Genomic DNA, 13,494 nt, shown 5'->3' on the forward strand with positions numbered 1-13,494 from the left:
TGGTTGTGTCACCCGAGAGCATAGGACTTCATTTCCGCATGGCCTAGTTTTCTCGTCTCAAAACTGAGACACCTACAGCACAAAGATGAATCAAAGATATAATTAGATAGGTGACGTAGAATTAGTGCAGCGCCTGACAAGGTACTGGCCCTGGGCTCATGTTAGTTACTCTTGTGTTTTCTTCCTTTGCCGTGTTACCTCCTGCTTCACATGGTCAAGCAATTTTCCCCTCACTTGAGCCCAAGTGTACCAAGTGCCCTAATGGACTGCATATACAAATAACTCACAGAAGTTGAGAATGAGAATTATTCTTTGCAGGCATGTGAGGCACCCAAAGACAGACCCATGGGGGAGGGCGGGGGGCGGAGGGAATACTGTTGTTTTACTTTATGTTGTATTTATTTTTTTTCCAAATTTTTATTTAAATTTCAGTGAGTTAACATACAGCATAATATTAGTTTCAGGAGTAGAATTTAGTGATTCATCACTTCCGGGCAATACCCAGGGCTCATGGCAAGTGCCCTCCTTGACACTCATCACCGGTTTCCCCCATCCCCTGCCCACCTTCCCTCCAGTGACCCTCAGTTTGTCCTCGAGAGGCAAGACTCCATTTCCCGGTTTGCCTCTTCCCCGCCCCGTTCCTTTGTTTGGTTTCTTAAATTTCACAGATGAGTGAAATCATCTGATATTTGTCTTTCTCTGACAGACTTGGCGAATGGTGGGATTTGGATGGGCACACCACAAGCAAACCTAGGTTTTTGGAAATCGGTCCCCAAAGGACACAGAAGGCTCTGAGGGGTGAGTGCATCCTCAGGGCTGCCACGGTACCCCCAGGGCTGAAGTGTCTGGGCCCTGCCCCTGGCCTCTGCCCGCCTGGCCAAGTCAAAGGCCCTCTGCAGACTTCCAACACTTGAGGAATTGCCACGAAACACCAGAGAATGCGTTTCCACAGTGGGTTCTGTAATGCGCCATCAGGTTGTGTTCCAGGAAGCTCCTACTATGGAGAGGCAGCGGGAAACCAGGGCCACGGGGAAATCTGGACAGGCCAGAGTGACTTTCATGCCTCGATGTAAAACAACTAGGCAACTTAAAGGAAACAAAGGGAAAAGTGAAACAAGTAAGTATTGGGCCTGAAAGATCAATGGAAATGTTGTAATGTAGACATAGTTCTTCATGTGGAGGTCGTTCTTGTGGTTGCGGTTGTGGTTGTGGCTTTCAGCAAGCTGGTAGGAGGCACACACACCGCTCCCCTGGGGAACAAGGAGCCTAAGGACATTGATCTGCAGGGGAATCCGGGGCAGAGCAGAGGTCTTGCCACGTGAGAGGGTGGCCGAGGGAGGGAGCAGACGCAGACGGAGATTCGTACTCATTTTCAATTTGCTTTTACGTCTTGTCTTGCAATCTAAGAACCTAGTCTTCCTCCGTCCCACCAGCAGCTTTTATATCTGACCTCCTCTAGGCTCCTTTCCCCCTAGTGATACCTTGTTTGGGATATTCCATTAGGGAATGTGTCTGCCTCTTGCACTAACTACTACATACGCGTGGCCTCTAAGAACCCTGTGAATGAAGACCCTTGGCAGAACAATTAGCCTTTAGAAGCCGACTGACCTTCCCTCTGTGTACTGCTGTGATTAGTCTGGGCGCTGACGTCAGGTGTATCACCAGGCTGCCTTAGATGCCAAGATAAAGAGCCTCTAACTTTAGCCCAAAGGACATTGGGTAATAGTGTGATACTTGGGCAGTGAAACATAAAGGACAAACTAGTGTGATTATGTTTGATTTGTGTTGACTTAGAAACTGGGAAAGGTCCCTCAGACCTGAGAGTCCAGGCAAATGAGGATAGAAATGGCCTGTCGGGCTCGTCTCCTTTGCAACTGCCGTGCTATTTAAAAACCTAATTCCAGCACAGTGAGAATCTCCCCAGTGAGATTCTCTTAAATGTTGTCATTTATAAGGTTCATTTATTAACAATGGCAACAAAATAGAATGTGAAGAAAAGAAATATTTGCTTTTGTTATTAAATAGGCTATTGCTGCTTTTAATTTAAAGCGTGCATCAGGAGGTCCGTTATTTTACCAGGCCTCGGCTTCACCGGGCTACTACATGAGAAATGCCTTCTGCCTTCTGTGTGTGTGTGTGTGTGTGTGTGTGTGTGTGTGTACTATACTGAATCAGGATATGCCATAACCAACAACCGTAGAGCTGACGTGATGCGGCTTACTTACTCACGCACAGTGATATATACTTAATGATTTGCATAGTTTACAACCTTATATCTTTTTTAAAATCATATATAAAGATCTCATATGAAGTGTCGTGTCAGGGCAGTGTAACTGGGCCGTATGCTACTGTCCTGGTGAGTACATATCATTATAAATTTGCCTAAACCCATACAATATGCAACACTGAGAATCGTAGTGTAAAGAATGGACTCTGGGTCTTGATGTGTCTGTTGTAGGCTCATCAGTTGTCACTGGTGTCCCACTCTGGTGGGAGACGTTGGCCCTAGTGGAAGCCGTGCACCTCTAGTGGCGGAGGGTACACAATTTAAGCATAGCTGCGGTGATTGATGATTATGTTACTATTAACAATGTTTTGATGATTATTATCATCACTATTCCCAGCTTAGAGTTTTCATTAGCCTGTTTATAAAATGTGATTCCATGTCTTTATTTTTTTTTCTTCTAAATAGATAGATATAGTTTTTTTTTTTTTTTTTTTTTTTTTTTTTTTTTTTTTTTTTTAAATTTTTATTTATTTATGATAGTCACAGAGAGAGAGAGAGAGGCAGAGACTCAGGCAGAGGGAGAAGCAGGCTCCATGCACTGGGAGCCCGACGTGGGATTCGATCCCGGGTCTCCAGGATCGCGCCCTGGGCCAAAGGCAGGCGCCAAACCGCTGCGCCACCCAGGGATCCCTAGATATAGTTTAAAAAAGAAAAAGAATGAAGCCCTTCAGGAAAGCAATAGTTTTCCCTCAAGTTTCAAATATAAATACAATTAAACTCAATTAACAGAATGGAAGTTCTTTTACACATTTAATTGGCATTAATTTTGTCTACTTGTAAATAGTTCTAATCACAAGGAAGATATTAAGGATTGCTTTTTTGAAATGCACTGACAAAAATGGTCTTAAACTCCAAAGTAGGTAGAAATTGGTTACCTACTGCATGCATAGAAAGGAAGACCAATCGCATGTCAGAGGAGCTCATTGGTGAGCGGTGGGGAGAGAAAGGAAGGAAGGGAGAGAGAGAAGGAAGGAAGGAAGGAAGGAAGGAAGGAAGGAAGGAAGGAAGGAAGGAAGGAAGACGGAGGAAGGGAGACAAGGTGGCAGGGAGGAAGAAAGGAAAGGACAGAAGGGAGGGAGGGAGGCATAAATCAGTACAATAAGTACTATTTAAAAAGCTAGCAGAAGATGGTATAAGAGCAAAGAAGAGGGACATGAAACTCAGTTGGTGAGGGACAGTGAAGGTAATTTCCATTTGGCCATCCTGCACCAAGTCTCATTAGAATACTTGAAAATGAATGGAAGCTGGGTAATATCATTGCATGATTAAAATAAGACTGCAAAGAAAATAAACAACCATTAAATGGGTCATGCCTCTGTGTCCTAGAAGTTGGCTTCCTACATGCTTGTTTATTTTCTTCCTGATTTTTGGTTGGATTCCTGTTCAGTACAGTTGCTAAGTAGCAAAAAGCTGAAGACATAGGGTTATCTGTATTATATATTTTTCATGAACCTTCATACTAGTGAGGATCTTATAGAGAGCCAGTATAGGTTAAAAAAATAGATGTAGTTAAAAGCTCCCATCTGATTTGTGGAACCCAATAAATAATTTACAGTAGTTGCCCCTTATCCATAGGAGGACATGTATTCCAAGACCCCCAGTGGATGCCTGAAATTGCTTGTAGACCAGAGCTTTATATATACTGTGCTTTTTTCCTATATGTACATACCTATAATAAAGTTTCATTTATTAATTAAGTACAGGAATGTTAAAAATAACTAATAATATAATAGTACAATTATAGCCATAAACTTTAATAAAATTTATGTGAATGTGAGTCTCCCTCTCAAAAAACCTTACTCTACTGTACTTGTCCCTCTTCTTGTGATTCTGTAAGATGATAAAATATCTACCATGATGAGATGAAGTGAGGTGAATGATGTAGGCATTGTGACATTGGCCTTCTGCCAATGGGTCAGAGGAGGATCATCCTTTTCTGTCTGTGGTTGACCAAGGGTAACTGAACTACAGAAAGTGAAACCACAGATAAGGGGGGGGGGGGCTACTGTAAGTAAAAGCCTGACCTACCATGCCAAGGAAATGTTAGTGAATAGAGAAGGAGAAAAAAATCCCCAAGGTCTGATAAACCGTGAATTTAACTATAATTTTCTGATTGATTCAGGATTCCCAAATTAAAGTGTGCATGCATATCTCTTGAAGCAAAATTGCCTAAAATTGCCTGTAAGCAAAATTCAGCGAGAAATGATTATTTTGATTTTATGGTTATCTAAATCACCTAATAATTTGTTCCAACCAAAAAGAAAGTTCTAGTAATGATTGTACCAATGATTTTCATATCAAGGAACCATGGGGCCAAGAAGTAAAATACTTATCAAGCAAAAATAAGGGCTTTTATTTACGCTCATGAAAATTTCATGAATTTGACAAATATTACTTAGGTTTCTTTTCTCACCCAAATTCATGCAAAGCAAACTCACAATTTCAGCCAGCTGGAAACTTAATGAACATTCTGCAAAATTCTAAATTAGCAATGAGCCCAACTTGGAAACAATTCAATAGGAAGTCAAAGTGATGAAGTCGGCACAAATAGATGAATTTCTTGACTGGTTTATTTTGTTTGGGGGACATTTTGGAGAATTCAATGGTTTTAATTTGTTTTGTTGAAAACTATTTTCAGTTACTACTGACAAAAGCTGAAAGAAATACCACGTTAGGTATTTTTAAAAAATATATATCAATGTTTTCAACCCCACAAATGATTGAATTATATTTGGGGGTGTAGGAACATTTAACAAGAGGCAGGTGTATTTGGAGAACATGCACATAGTTTTAATATACCTTAATTTTAATAATCAAATCTGTATATGGCAACAAGCACTTTTTGAAACAATAGCAAAGGTTGTTTCTAGAGATTGTGCGAAAGTTATGGGTCCTATTGGTGATTGTTTTTGAGAGTGGAATAAGTGAATATTATAAAATGAAGTGCTGATTGGAAAACACATTCAGGCCTACGGAATTCTTTAATGACAGCAAACTTTGTAGAGCATCCAGTGTGTTACATATGTGGTAAGTTCCCCTACTTTGTACATAAATATAGCAATATCTGGATGGGTTAAGTAACTTGTCCAAAGTCCCATGTTAGTTAAATGAGTAACTTATAAAAATGCCTCACTAATATAAAAGGGCCATGATTAGGATAGAATCTGATTTTCAGCACATGCATGTGGACACTCTTCTATACTTACTCCTCTTTTACACTAAACAAGATCAAGGAGAATCTTTCCATTTATATTCCTTAATCAGGAAAGAAAACCTTGGTCCAGAATTGGAATAAAAGTAGAAATGAGTAAAACAGAGACACAAAGATTTTACATGAATTTTAGTGAGTGTATAATTATTAAAAATGAAGAGAGAACAATAGATTTCTGTACTTCAGTGACCGTCTGAACATTTTTAATACTAAATCTTTCCACACATGTCCTCCATACCTACAGCACTATCTGAATTAAACTAAATTCTCTACAATTCAAATGAATATATTTTGAGATAATTTAAATAGAAATTTTTTTTTACTAGAAGTTCTTAGAGAAACTACAAGTGAATTCTTACAACTTTAGATGGAAAATCAGTGAAGCTTACAAATGTAAATGGTTTCTAAGCTATATTTTTGGGAAAAGGGCACTTTGCAAGGACAGAAATAAGGCAACAGATAGAAATAAACATCATTATTCTCCAGTAATGCTTGATCCTCAAAGTTGGATGTCTTTCTGAATGATGAGCCCAAATCAGTGCCACATAATCTAGACATTTCCTTATAGTTGGCTTCTGGCTACTTGTTTCAGGGTCAGGTTATCAGACCTGCAGGTCTCGCATATCTTTTAAAAACTTGGTGAATTCTGAACAGAACATATGTTAATAAAAAGAACTTTTGTGGGGGGCACCTAGGTAGTCAGTGGTTGAGTGTCTGCCTTTGGATCAGGTCATGATCCTGGGGTCCTGGGATGGAGTCCAGCATTGGGCTCCTCGCAGGGAGCCTGCTTCTCCCTCTGCCTCTGTCTCCACCTCTCTGTGTGTGTCTCTCATGAATAAATAAATAAAATCTTCTTTTAAAAAAATTAAATTTTGGGATCCCTGGGTGGCGCAGCGGTTTGGCGCCTGCCTTTGGCCCAGGGCGCGATCCTGGACACCCGGGATCGAATTCCACGTCGGGCTCCCGGTGCATGGAGCCTGCTTCTACCTATGTCTCTGCCTTTCTCTCTCTGTGTGTGTGACTATCATAAATAAATAAAAATTTTTAAAAAATTAACTTTTGTGGAACTGTGGGAGTACTATATTTTCTTAGAAATAACATTATTTCATAATGTGGATAAAGAGAACAGAGAGAACACAGAAATTTCAGCTTTAACCCTGGCCATTCTCATTTACTATCTGTGTGAGATGAACATTAGAATATATCTCTATGAAACTTGATGTAGCAAAGGTCGTAAATGTCTCCCCCAGCTTGTTCCTTGGCCAATGGCATCTTCCTGCGATTGCCTTCTGTTCTTCCTTCAAGATTGCCAGTGGTGGAATCCTCAAGTGCAGAGGATTTAATGCCCTGAAAGCACATTTCAATCACAACATTTGAGAGTTCACTCATAGCTACCAAGCTTCTTGCCTGTAGGTTTTACATAACATACCAAGAATCTCAACAGGACTTGACTGTGTCCTGCACGATGAGATCCACTTGGTTCTAATAAAAATCTGTTCATTAACATACTCCATTTGGTTTTCCTCCCCATCCCTGTCTCCTGTTTTTTGCTGCCATGCCAGAGCTTTCTGGAAACAACCTCTGCATAAATTACTTAAGCATGGCTCCTTTTCTCAGGCTTTGCTTCAGGTCAAATACAACCTAAGACATTTAGCTTTTTTTATAACTAAAGATTTCACTAATTTGATAGTTTACAGTTTCAGCTCCATCATGTAAATATTCAAAATTTGTCACTCCTAACCTTATAATAAGAGTTAAGATTTAAAATAAAATTAAAAAAAAAAACTTAAATTCAGTTACTCTTCTTGGGCCCTTAAATGGACAGGTCTCAGGGCAAGCTGTCAACCCAAACAGGCACATTAAATGAATCTGCTTACTTGCAACAGAAATTCTGAAGCCATAACTGGTAAAACTCTAAAGTGTTAATTTTAAAGAATTGCTGGAGGAAAGTAAGGGACTCCTGGATGCTGCAGCTTTAGGAGGGCATCCAGTCACACCTTTGTGAGTTTTACCTCCAGCCACCCCAACAGGTACTCAAAGGGAAGAACCAAGAAGGAGCTCTCCTTGGAAAGATGGGGAACAATATTCACTGTGGAATATGTCCAAAGATTCTCCATAACAAAAGCCCATTTTCCATGGGAAAAGATTGGAGCCTTATTCTACCTAAGAGGGGCATTTCTCTAACTCCAAGCCACTCCAGACTTCCTGTTTCATTCAGGGGTAGACAAAGCTGCAGAATACTTGTAAAGTTCATACTGCAGGGACACAAGTTCACAAGGATTTAGACATCAAATTATATAATGTCTCACTTACCCATGCCTTACAACCCAAACTGGCTCCAGTATAACAATGGTGGATTACAGCCAAAAAAACTATAAGACACAGCTCTCTCCGAAAAGGAATAGTTTGGGAAGCCAAAGTTCAAGAGCAGAGACGTAAAGACGCTAGAAGAAATTTAAGTTTCTAGCACCTACCTTAATGAGTATATTAACAAGCATCTTAAAAATGAATGGTCTAAATGCATATTTTAAAAGACAAGGATTGTCAGATTGGGTTAAAAAAATGACTCAGCTATTTGTTATCTACATGAAATCCACTGTAAATATACAGACTTCGGTATATTAGAAAGTAAAAGATAGAGAAGTACCATGCTAAGAAATCACAAGAAAGCTCACATAGCCATACTAATGTCAGATGAAGTAACCCTAAATGTATGCATCTAATAATACATGAGGCAAAAACTGATGGAACTGAAAGGAGAGATAGATAAATTCACTGTTATCATTGAAGACTTCTATATTCCTCATCCAAAAATGGATAGATCAAGGAGAAGGAAAATAAATATTGGTACAAATGACCTTAACAACTCTATCCACAAGCTTAATTTAATTAATATTGTGGAGTATTCCATTCAACAAGAGCACAGTATAGTCCTCTCAAGTTCATTTGGAATAATTCTTCACAATAGATTACATTCGAAGTCATAAAACATCCTTTCAAAATTTCAAACAATATAATTCATACACAATATATTCTTAGACTACAATGGAATTGAGCTAAAAACCAATAACAAATATGCTGGAAAATTCACATGTATTTGGAGATCAAACATTTCTACATAACACATGGGTCAAAAAAGATGTCTCAAATGAGTTCAAAAAGTATGTTAAACAGAATGACAGCTAAAATACAACTTGTGAAGATTCATGTAAGGTAATAAAAGTGTTCAGAGAATATATAGTATAAATATATATATTAGAAATAAAAAGAGGAAGAACCAAAATCAGCAATCTGGGCTTTTGACCTTTAATAAACTAGAGAAAGAAGAGCAGCTTAAGTGAACAGAAGCAAGTTCCTAATACAAGTTAAAGCGGAAATTAATTAAAGAATTAATTAAATAGTCCCTATTTAAACCAAAAGTGTGTTCTCTGTAAATATTAACAAAATCGACAAATCTTTAGCTAGATTAACAAAAAAAAAAAGTGATAAAAATTACTAGCATGACCAATAGGATTACTACAGATCATACAGAGAAAAAAAGGATAATAAAGGAATACTATGAACAATTATGTGTTAATGAATTAGACAACTCAGATAAAATGATCAAATTCCTACGAAGATACTGCCAAAAATGAACACAAGAAAAAATAGACAATCTAAATAAACCTACAGAATAAGAGATTTAATCAGTTATCAAAAAACTACCCACAAAGAAAAGCCTAGGCCCAAATGTCCTCTCTACTGAATTCCGCCAAACACTTAAAACATAATTAACATCAATCCTTTACAAAATAGAAGAGAGGTGACACTTTCCAGATGCCTCTTTGATGTTAAAAATCAAACTGATGCCAAAATCAAAGACATAGTAATAAATAAAACTGCAAACTGATACCCCTTTGAATGTCAGTACAAAAGTCCTCAACACTGCCTCTCTCTATGAGGCATGAAGAATGAATGAATAAATAATTTTTTAAAAGGTGGGGGGATCCCTGGGTGGCTCAGTGGTTGAGTGTCTGCTTTTGGCCCAGGTCATGATCCTGGGGTCCAGGGATCGAGTCCCATATCCCTGCAAGGAGCCTGCTTCTCCCTCTGCCTGTGTCTCTCCCTCTCTCTCTCTCTGTGCCTCTCTCTCTTGAATAAGTAAATAAAAAGTTAAAAAAAAAAAACAACTTAATATTGTTAGGATGGCAATATTTTTCAAATTGATCCACAAATTCAACACGATTCTTGTTAGAATCCTCTTTAACTTCTTTATAGAAATTAACACACTTTGTGTATGGTGTAGGAAAATGATCAAGTTTCATTTTTCTACATGTGGTCGTCCAATTTTTCCAGCAGCATTTATTAAAGAGACTATAGAAAACAAACTGAGGGTTGCTGGAGGGGAGGTGGGTGGGGGATGTGTAAATTGGGTGTTGGGCATTAAGGAGGGCATGTGCTGTGATGAGCACAACTGATTAATTATCGGACACTACATCTCAAACTAAGTATGTACTATATGTTGACTAATAGAATTTAAATAATGAAATTAACACATCGATTCGTAAATTCATATAGAAATTCAAGGGACTAGATAAGCAAAAAAATCTTGCAAAAGAAAAACTAGATTGAAGGACTCCCACTTTCCAATTTCAAAACTTATTATAAGGCTACAATAATCAGGAAAGTGTGGTATTGATGAGGGAAAATAAACAGAGATTAATGTAACAGAATAAAAAGCCCAGAAATTGGCCTATATAGTGTAGCCACCCACGTTTGACAAAGGAAGAAAAGTAATTAAGGGAAGAAATGACAGTCTTTTCAACAAGTGGTGCTGTAACATGGTCTATATCCTAAAAGATAAACCTAAACACAGTCCTTACACTTTTCACAAAATCTAACTGAAAATGGATTATAGACATAAATGTAAAATCCAAAACTATAAAACTTCTAGAAAAGACAGAGGCAAAAAATCTAGGTGAACCTTAGTTAGGTGATAAGGTTTTTGGTGCAACATCAAAAGCTTGATATAAGAACGAAAGAATAACAACTTGGACTTGATTAAAATTAAAAAGTTCACCTCTGTAAAAACATGGTTCAGACAATGAAAAGACAAACCTAGACAAGGAGAAAAGACTGGCAAGACACATACTGGATAAAGATTTTTTTTTTTATCCAAAATATATGTAGAATATACGTAGAACTCTTGAAATTCCAATAACATGAAAACAAACAACCTAATTTAAAAATGGGCAATGGATCTAAACAAGACTCTCACCAAAGAATATACACGTGGCACATAAACACATGAAAACATGGTCAACATCATTTTCCTTTAGAAATTTCAAATTGTTTTGTTGAGGGATACTTGACATATTAGTTTCAGGTGTGTTCTCTATCTGAGTTTTGTTTGTTTGTTTGTTTGTTTGTTTGTTTTTTTAGATTCCACATATAAATGAAATTATACATATTTATCTTTCTCTGTCTGACTTATTTTACTTACTGCAATACCCTCAAGATGTGTCCATGTTGTCACAAATGACAAGAGCTCATTGTTTTGGGGTCGCCTGGGTGTCTCAGTCAGTTAGGCCTCCACCTTGAGCTCGGGTCATGATCCTGGAGTCCCAGGATCGAATCCCACATTGGGCTCCCTGTTCAGTGGACAGTCTGTTTTTCCCTCTGCCCCCCTCCTCTCTTGTGCTCTCTCTCTCTTGTTCACTGTCTCTCAAATAAATGAATAAAGATATTTTTTTAAAAAAGGTAAACAAAAAAAACTCATTCATTTTTACGGCTAAATAGTATTCCATATACATATATGTGGATATAGGGACATACGTATTTCACATCTTCTTTATTCGTTCATCCGGTGAGGGACACTGAACCAGGAGTGGAGTTTCTGGAGAGACTTCGCCTCCTCTACCCATGTCGATGTGTCCTTTAGTGCTTTGTTACGAGGGATTGTTCACCGAGTCATCAGGTCCTGTTCAGAGCAAAATGTTCTGTAAAAAGCTCTCGGTGTGCTGTGCCCAAGAGAATGTCTTCCTACTCTGCTATCTTGAAATGTCCTCCAGGAATAAACACCAACGAGATACTACCACCACCTGTCAGAATTACTAAAATCCTACAAATACATGGTTTCGACTTTTAGTGAGAAAATAGAGTAACAGGAAATGTCATTCACTGCCAGGGGGATGTAAAACGCAGCAGACACTTGGGAACACTGTTTGGCAGCTCCTTACATAACTAAATATAGTCTTAGCATGCCGTCCAACAGTTGCTCTTCTAGTTAGTGTGTCACTAATTTGAAAACTTATCTACATACAGAAACTTGCACGCAAAGTTTTATAGCAGCTTTATGTGCAGTCACCAAGAACCCGAAGCAACCAATATATCCTTTAATAACTGAGTAAACAGAGGTTGGTGCCTCCATGCAATGGAACGTTATTCAGTGATGAAAAGAAATGAGCTTCATGCGAGGCAAAGACACGGATGAACTCAAATGCATGTTACTAAGTAAGGGAAGCCGGTCTGAAAGGGCTGTATAATCTGATTCTAATTATATGACATCCTGGGAAAGGCACATTTATAGACACAATGAAAAGGTACTGGCTGCCAGGGCTCCAAGCAGAGGGAGGGCAGGGTGCGAGAGACGAAGCACGGATAATTTCTAGGGCAACGAACCTATTCTGTGTCATACGGTAGTGATGGATCCATGACTCTGGGCATTTGTCAAAACCAAAACAACTTTATGGCACAGGCAATGGGAACATTAAAAATTAATGGTACTCGTAAGCAAATTAATATGGGTAAATTACAAATATTGAGAAGGTTGAAGGAATTCATGGTGGGATGTAGTATATGACAAAAACAACAAGATTGCATTATAAATGTATGAAACAGCCTTAATAAGGGGTCAGATATGAAGCTGCTCTGGAAATCATTATTCTTCTTGCGTCTGTAAGACTAAAGTTAAAGAAGTGTACACAGCACTGGCCTGGCTAGTGAAGGGCTTCGCCCCAGGGACGTGCGTGAACGATTTGGATGCGCCTATAGCATATACCGAGGTTGGACGACCAAGTTAATGGATGGTACCAGCCAAGTTTCTCTGAGTGATGGTTTACAGATGAGCAAGGGCAGGAGACCAGAAGGATCTATGACCTAGTGGTGGGTTAGAGTTGGGAACCTCAGTATGAATCCCTGTGTAGCTTGCACATAAAACGCTTACAGATAGGTGCGTATGTACGGGTCATTGTCCCGTTCCGTCAGCCGACGGAGCTGGACACCTTGTCACACAGTGGCCGTGAGCAAGGCCCGATGGAAGCGTTCTCAGATGAACCAGAGCCGAACTTGGAACAGGGCCTGCTTCTAGGCCCGGGCCAGAAAGTGTCCCCAATGACTATCCCAGAAAACCTACACATCTGTGTTTTGCCTTCCCTCCCGCGCACCTACCAGACTCACAATAACTTGTGAGACCAGATGTGCTGGGTTTTCCTCACGTTAGGCGATTCGCTCGTGCCAGCTGGGTGTTGTACAACTTGTGAAATGATATAAAACACGCAGACACGAGAGACTCCATGTGAAGAAGAGCTACATTTTTCTTTCTAAAACAAATGACCAGTGAACTCTCGACCTGGGCAGAAAAGACCCTTGAGCTGGGCCACAAGCTGCAGTTGTTACCAACAGCGATTCCTAAAGTCAACAGGTGAACGGGCTTCCTGATCCTAAGACTCCTGGTTGTGGACTCTCTGAGGACGCCAGAGCTAATGCCTCCGAGGAATAGTTTCGCTGTTAACACCAATCAGTTGACCAACGTGCAGCCAAAAGTAGCTTAGCCTGTTCTTACCTATGGACAGCCTCTTCCTCCTTTATCCTAGTCCTGTAATTGCCCCATCCTCCATTCTTCTTTCTCATAAAGACCCCTTGCTCTCCCCCTTCTGCTTACTACTGGAGTCTGTGAGCTCCATGTCGCAGTTCTTTGATTCCCAATCAACATTTATTCGCCTCTCTTTGTGGCTTT

This window comes from Canis lupus, chromosome 3, assembly GCF_048164855.1.
Source record: "Canis lupus baileyi chromosome 3, mCanLup2.hap1, whole genome shotgun sequence".
Taxonomy (NCBI): Eukaryota; Metazoa; Chordata; class Mammalia; order Carnivora; family Canidae; genus Canis; species Canis lupus.